The 7,847-nt window shown below is 39.8% G+C and overlaps 1 long non-coding RNA gene across 1 annotated transcript; it reads right to left on the bottom strand.

Moving 5' to 3' along the window:
• Window positions 1-3,990: 3,990 nt before the first annotated feature.
• LOC109963906 (uncharacterized) lies at window positions 3,991-6,629 on the bottom strand. The gene is made up of 2 exons (XR_002275454.1): window positions 6,438-6,629; window positions 3,991-4,289 (listed from the first exon to the last, which is right to left on the bottom strand). It is a non-coding gene; the product is annotated as an uncharacterized LOC109963906 (long non-coding RNA).
• Window positions 6,630-7,847: the final 1,218 nt, after the last annotated feature.

Genomic DNA, 7,847 nt, shown 5'->3' with positions numbered 1-7,847 from the left:
AATTGCAACAACATGCATCACTTCTGTGGGCACATTTACAGAATTTTGGGATCATTCATGGGGCTGTTTTGTACTGCATGTTTCACAGCAATGCACCAAAAAGACTGGGAGCACAGTACAGCACCACTTCTCATTTTCCTATAAAGCAGCCAAGTGGTGTCTAAGCAGCATTTGTCAGAATGAGAAGATTTCTGGCATGTTTTCCATCAGAGAGTGTCATCCTATGCAAAAGAGAAACCAGCTCATCTCATGCTGTGCCTCCAGTGGAGCACAAATGTTCCTCTATTATTTTCAGCAGTGTGGTACATTTGAACAGCTGAAATTGATAGATGGCACTTGCATGAAATTTAACCTATTGTAATATGTTTTTTTTTTAAATAAAGGGTATATTTTTAGTACATGTAGTTTTATGTAAAAATATTGACTAAAAACCATGTATGGTTTTAACCTCTATCCATTACTATGTGGCTGCTTCCATTTTCATTGTATCCTATGAAACAAACAGCAGAGCATCATCAATGAGTGACAAAGAGACTGCAGGGCAGAGTGTCAACACCAGGGGAAACAGAGAGACTTGGTGCAAGCACATTTCACCATATCACTCATCTCACTGGTGACCAAGCCAATCAGATAAGGTTGGAAAGCTCACCCCATCCTTTCTTTCTCTCCTTTTCTTCTCTCATTACCCTTCGAACATCTTGATTCACATCTCCATCACAGTTAAATGTGGATGCTAGCCTGTTTAATTCCTCCTGGATGAAGATGAGCCACAGTTTTACAGAAAAACAATGGTGAACGTTGAGGGCAAAACTATATTTAGTTGAGTATCTTTATAAATTACATCTACAGTGTTTCCAGTGTTAATGCACATTTTAAAGAAAACAAAGGCAACAACCCAAATCCAACATTACCAACTTGTTTACTTAATTTGACTTTCATTTTCATAGTACACTGTACAAGCTGAATCCAGCAAAAACAAAAATAATATTACATCCTTTACATTCCTAATAACAACATAAGGCCATTTGAGTTACTGACAGTATGAATACATCAGACATGGTGTTGAATTTCAGCCTTATTAGTTCTGCATGTTTACCACTTAAATCATTCAAATGTCCCGACTGGAAATTGTTTACCATTATACAAAGAAGATATGAAAACAGCACCGCTTGGTCCATTAGGGTCGTGTGACAGTACAGTCAACATTCCTGAGACATCGGGACTATTTACAACACATGTTTCACCGATATAAAATCCTGCTAGAAAGACATAATCCCCAACTGGCAAATATCACTTTTATTGCTGATGTGTGGAATATATCAAATATAACACTGGTGTAAAAAAAATGTTTTACTATGTGTCTAGAATAACACATGACCACATGGGGCAATAAATCACCCCTTTTAACAACAGGATAAAAATATTCCCACCACACTCACCGGCTAAAGACAAAAACTGAAGGAAATAGAAAAGCTGTCACTTCTTAAGCACATTAGGCATGAGCACAGTATTAAAAAGGAGACTTTCACCTGCTCCTGGTGAAAATGATTCTCATGAATACTAATTGTAGCAGCTTAAATGATAAAAAGCCTGCAGGATTGCCAAAGGCCATGCACACCCTGGAAATTGTTTCAAACACCATGTAACTAAGACTTTCCTAGCCATAGTGTTCTTCTCCTGAGACAAAGCTGCACACAATCAGCCTTACCACCCATCACATAGGCCTGAGATGGCTGCCCCCGGTTCATTTCACTTATTACCAAGCATTGTCTGCACAATCATGTACCATTCATAAAGCCTTGATGCACTACTGGGAACTTTAACCCCAGTTATTTAATCAACTCAGAACATATTTTGTGCCTTCATTCTACTTAGTACAGCTTTCTCATGATACTCTTTTCCAAAGCTCTGCACAATACAGTAAAATTAATATATATTCACGATGGCAAGTAAAGCACATCGTGCACCGTCCCTTTATGCTTGTACTATGTGAGGTCATGCGTACATTTCTGTGCATTCATTATATCTGGCAAATGAAGGGATTCTGATTCTACTCAAGCCCCAGCAATGATCCAGCCAAAATCATTTTCCTTTTCCATCTCTTACTATGAATAGACATTCTGAATCAGGATCAAACATGTATTCCAGTACAATTGTCTCCTAACATTTCTTAACAGAGCTCCTTGTAGACAGATGGGCCAACAGCCTGTGAAGGTTAATGGTAAGGAAGAGATCACAAATTGCTTCACTCAGTCTCCTCCATAATCTGCTGTGAAATACCGTACTCATGATGACTTCCATTCATAAATCAAAACTTCAGTCACACGAGTATACAAATGCTCATCTGAGGAAGATTCGGCCAGCATGGGTCCAAATGAAAATGTCCTCCGCTGTCCTCCCTCTACCTCTCTGACACATGGAGGGAGAGGGTGGTGATAAAGAATTAGTAGAGGACCAGAAAATCAATGAGGAAGCAATCTGCCCTCCGAGCACTCTGGAGACACCAGCAACTGTCACTCCTCCTCAGGGCGGCTGTGGCTCAGGAGGTAGAGCAGGTGGTCTCAGAAACGGAGGGTTGGCAGTTTGATTCCCGGCTTCTTCTGTGCATATGTTGAAGTGTCCTTGAGCAAGACACTGAACCTCGGTTCACTCCTGGTGATATCACCAAGTGCGAGTGTGAAAGGTTGAATGAGCAAATAGTGTCAAAGTTCTGAGTGTGCTGTAAGGCATAGAAAAGCATGCACAAGTTCATTTACCATTCCTTCCCTTGGTCCCAATGCATAGCCTGAGTGACAACTGCACAAAAGACCAGAGCTCTGAACAAAGGGATCAATAGTTGTCCGAGTCTTAAACAGAAGCAGTGTATACAAATAAGCACAATCCACTAGAGTAATATGCGTTCACTCAAGGGGAATGCCTCATTGTCTGTGCACAGCATCAGCAGAGGTGCAAACATACGCCGTCTAGATATTTTATGACAACTCTTAACTAATGCCGTCTATCACATCATCTGAATGCATATAAATTGAGCACAAGAGCGAGCATTCCTTATGATCCTCTTATCCTGAATGGATATCTTATGATAGAATGGAACTTTGTTTTTTTAACATTAGGCACTTTACATAGGCTCCGAGTAGAAAAGCGAGAGGAGGAGGAAGATTTCAGTGTTTATGCATTTGCACGTAACCAGCATGAATAAATAAATGAATAAATTTCCACTCTAGTGTGACTAAAGTTGAGATGTCTGCAATGACAACATGAAATAGCAATAATTTAGACTCCTCTAAAAAATACATAATTTAAAACACTAGACATTGCCACCTCATGACGTAAACCCATAAAACATGGCTGTGAGTGATGGCGCTGACCAGGGCTGCCTCAGTCGTGTTCTCCCATGATCTAGCCTTTTGAAGCTGAAAATCATTTAAAGAGCACAAAACGGAGGCAAGTGGACTAGTTTTTTTTTTAAACAAAAATTACTACAAAAACTAATTTTAAAAAATTGCAAGCCGTTTTACTCAGCTAATTAAGAATGGTGTTTCTCCTGTTATCAGTAGTTAGGTGATTAAATCTGAATCAGGATCAAACATGTATTCCAGGGTATGCATGGCCTCCAAGGTACTAGGTACTTGCATAACTCCTGCGATCTAAGGGCTTTTTCTAAGCCACTTGTATGTCAGAACAATAAGCACTCAAAATTTCTTGAAAAGGTTCTTAACAAAATACCTGTCTCACTTTCTCCTGACAGAGCACAGTGAAAGAAGGGAACGTGCAGAGAGGCACATTGGCCCCCTCTACAGGAGAAGATGCACATATCATAAAATGCCTCATGGTGTGGCTCTGTAAATCATTTTAATTCCAGCTACTAGCTCATCTTATTCCCAAATATTTCAACAGTAGTGGATTGTGTAAAAGAAAAACAAGGACAATGTCAACATACACAGTTGTACAGGTTATAGCCAATTCTGAAGCATCTCATTCATTTAAAAAAAAAAAAAATCATATTCCAGTAGGCTCCAAGAAAAAAATATTCAAAAATATGCAATATGCAGATTATGCAAATAGGCCTATTCTCCTCTCTTGGAGAAAAAATAAGTGGCGGAGCGTCGTTCGGGTGCCTTCCAGCAGCACTACACCAATGCTGATAACCATTACTTTCTCTCCTGAAAGAACCACTTTTGATGGAGGCTGTCTGAGCAGGGTTGGAGTGTGGGGGCTGGTGTCCCGTTGTCTGTTTTGTCGACTGCCTGAACACACTTCTGGCTCGCCACATGGTACAGACTCCCATCCTGAAAGCAGCCAGGTGGAAAATATACATTATAAAGAAATGTAACATTTTAATATTAAAACAATAGCTACAGTGTTTGTTGGTTGCACTGTTAATCACTCAAAAGGCCAATTAAAAGTTAGCTACTGGTGCTGTACAATACACTGATCAGCCATAACATTATGACCACTGACAGGTCAAGTGAATAACATTGATTATCTCATTACAGTGGCACCTGTCAGTGTGGAGTATATTAGGCAGCAAGTGAACATTAAGTCCTTGAAGCTGATGTGTTGAAAGCAGGAAAAATGGACAATCGTAAAGACCTGAGTGACTTTGACAAGAGCCGAACTGTGATGGCCAACAAATGGGTCAGAGCATCTCCCAGCCTGCAGGTCTTGTTGGGTTTTCCCAGTCTGCAGTGGTCAGTACCTACCAACAGTGACCCAAGGCTCAGCAATGATGAGGTTGACCTGTAAATTAAACTTTTAAATTCCATTTTTCAAAAAAAGATTAAAATTAGTTTTAACCTTTGTTAAAATGTCTGAAGTGAGAAACACTACATTGGTCTCTATGAAGAGAAACATTCAGCGGCTATAGTGGTGATATCACACCTAGAGTGGGGAGGCTGTTGAATTTTGTCTTTAAAAAAAAAAAAATCTCTACCTTGTCCTCACGACCACAGTTTTTCCTCCCCGCTGTCGCTAAGTGCTTGTTCAATGGGGATTTGGGGATTTGTTGGTTTTCCTCTTTAGGTCTTAAGGTCTAGATAAAGAGTCGGGCACACGTGGGCTACGTTTAATTTGAACTTTTACACAAATATGGGAAGGACTCAAAAAGTAGTTCAGTGTTTAATGAATTTCAAAGTAGGCCTACACATGCACATTGCACTTCTGTTTGTTGTATTCTGTTGTTGTAACAGGTAAAATTATAAAAAGATTACAATTTTTTAAAGTTTATAAGCTGTGTCATGTTTTGCGGCTCCAGACTATTTTTCTTTAGTGGAAGAGGGGGCAAAATGGCTCTTTTGATAGTAAAAGTTGCCGACCTGATACCTAGATCTTATTTTGTAAAGTGTCCTGATACGACTTTTGTTGTGATTTGGTGCTATACAAATAAAATGAACTGAACTGCTATAACACAAGTGTTTTACTAAACAGACACATTGTGCTCTTCCTGGCAGTAAAACTGTGGAAGCAAACAGATTCACAGAAGATGCACAGTGAGCTGCAGAGCGACACGAGTGCCAACTGCTGCATTGACTCCTGTGTACACAGTGTAAGGCAGGTGGTCATAATGTTATGGCTGATCGGTGTACATGTCTAAATTAACTGAACAGCTACTCAGTAAAATGATTTTATCTTTAGAATTTTTTTCATTACCACTGCTTTGAGAGCACCAAAGTTTACTTCTCCTGACTGGCTGTTGCCTATTTTGCATGTTAGACTGTCCCTCTACTGTCCAATTCCCCACTTCCCCACTTCCCATTCTGTGGTTATACTTGGTGCGACTACACGGAACACATGCTCAACAACTCCCAGCACTGTGTGGTGAACACCGAGCATGCTGGTGCTTTGTGATTTACAGTCCCATATCAGCCACACTGGTGCTCGGCCCCTGTGGAGTAGCCCAGCAATGTACTTGACACTACTTTGACTTTGTGGCATGAATTAGATTTGGTTTGTAGCGGGGACTGCGTTATACACTTCTCTCAGTTTCAATTACAGTAGAGACACTTAAAGGACTTAAATTATCATACGACTTTGAAAAGGAATATGAATGCTTTCTAATTATTAAGATGTACTCCCAGAAGCCCATTTAGCTGTGAGATTGATTATTTAAAATTTAAAAAAAATCATCACATTACTATTATTGCTCTGCTCTTTTTATGGCGCAAAAGAACCAGAACCTACTGGATGTAAACACTATGGATACACCTCATGATGGTCTGTAACAGCCAGAGAAATCAGAAAAAGGAGAGTTTTGTTGATGACTGGATGGGTGTGAAGTGGGAAATGGGTTATAACCAAAAAGAGTCAGTCTTTGACAATATAGTTCTACCAGACAACAACTCAAAAATTCATTCTATTCTGCACATTCACTCCAATCTGCCCACTCTTCTTCCTCACTTTAATTTAACAGAGACTAAAACCAGATATATACCCCTTACCTCTCGGAGGACAAATTTCTGATCTGCAGGTACAGGTTGCCCTCGTTTTCTGCACAGCTGGACAGTCAGGTAGATGTCCATGCTGTCACGAGCAACACATCCAGCAGGCTCCCTTGTATTGTAACGGAGCTCGCCATCTGTAGAATATTCAAAGAACTGCAGGACAAAACAAAACAGCTGGGCTTCAATCCTACATTTTTTCATGCAAATTGTGTAACATCAAATAAACCTAAATGAACAATTATTGTAAAAAGGTTTTAAATCTCACTTGAAATAAAAATGAAAAGAAAGGCTATGTTTCATTTCAAATCAACTGATCAAATATATGGAGCAGGAAAGCAAACAGGCACAGTGTACCTGTGGCTCGGGAATGCATGTTTGTGCATAAACACACACACACACACACATTGACATAATGCATTCCCTAGCACCTTACCCTAATCATCGTAATTAAATGTTTACCCTGCCCTTAACCAAAAATGATCCTAAGTGCACACACATTTACTGCTGGTGTGTGTGTGTAGGCTATGAATGAAAGTGCAGAATGACTGATGATCGCTCTCATAAGGGAGACAGCACAAGCACTGTGGCGCTCACTTCCTACACAGACAGCACTAGTGTGCATCCGCAGAGGGTTGACAATGGCAAATTTCACATTTCATGGTGCTCCCTGGACTGTCAAGCATGAAGGATCAAAGCTCTGGGAAATACACTGTCCCTTGTATCAACAAGGCCAACTTGTGGTTTTTCAGCCTGGTTTAAGGCCTCCTACTTCAGTATTCCCACATGTGTAAAAGCACAGCTACAAACCCCTTACAGTTTACTGTGAAATAAGATGACTGTATGCCTACTCTGAGGGAAACGGCTATTTATGACCAGGATTACTGTGGTCTTAGATTAGATTAGACTCAACTTTATTGTCAGGACACATGTACAAGTACAAGGCAACGAAATACAATTTAGCATCTAACCAGAAGTGCAATAACAGCAGTGCAGGGTGCGCGGGTAGACAGTTGTTAGGTAGACAGAAAACACAGAGTCATGGAGGATATGAGAGGAGGACAAATAAATGTGTAATAAAGGGAAAGCTAAGCAGAGTAAATTTAGGAAAATGCTGAGTAGGAACAAAAGGGTGGAAAGGGGGGAAATAAATCAGAATGAGGCTAGTGACTGGGCCAGGCGACTCCAACAGGAATTTAGGGGCATTTAAAAAAATCCATTTCAAATTCTTGTTAACAACTATGTGGCAGCCCAATACACTGAAGGTATAAACACACAAAAGAACGCCATTAAATTAGAATCAAACTTAATTATAACATCAGTGCAGTTTGTATAAACCTTACAAAGAACCTTTACTACCTTACAACTGAGGAAAAATGTTTTGATTAATTAGTGTTAATTAATTAATTA

The sequence above is a fragment of the Monopterus albus genome, unplaced genomic scaffold (assembly GCF_001952655.1).
Source record: "Monopterus albus unplaced genomic scaffold, M_albus_1.0 scaffold82.1, whole genome shotgun sequence".
Classification (NCBI taxonomy): Eukaryota; Metazoa; Chordata; class Actinopteri; order Synbranchiformes; family Synbranchidae; genus Monopterus; species Monopterus albus.
This window is presented reverse-complemented; position numbering and strand designations above follow the sequence as displayed.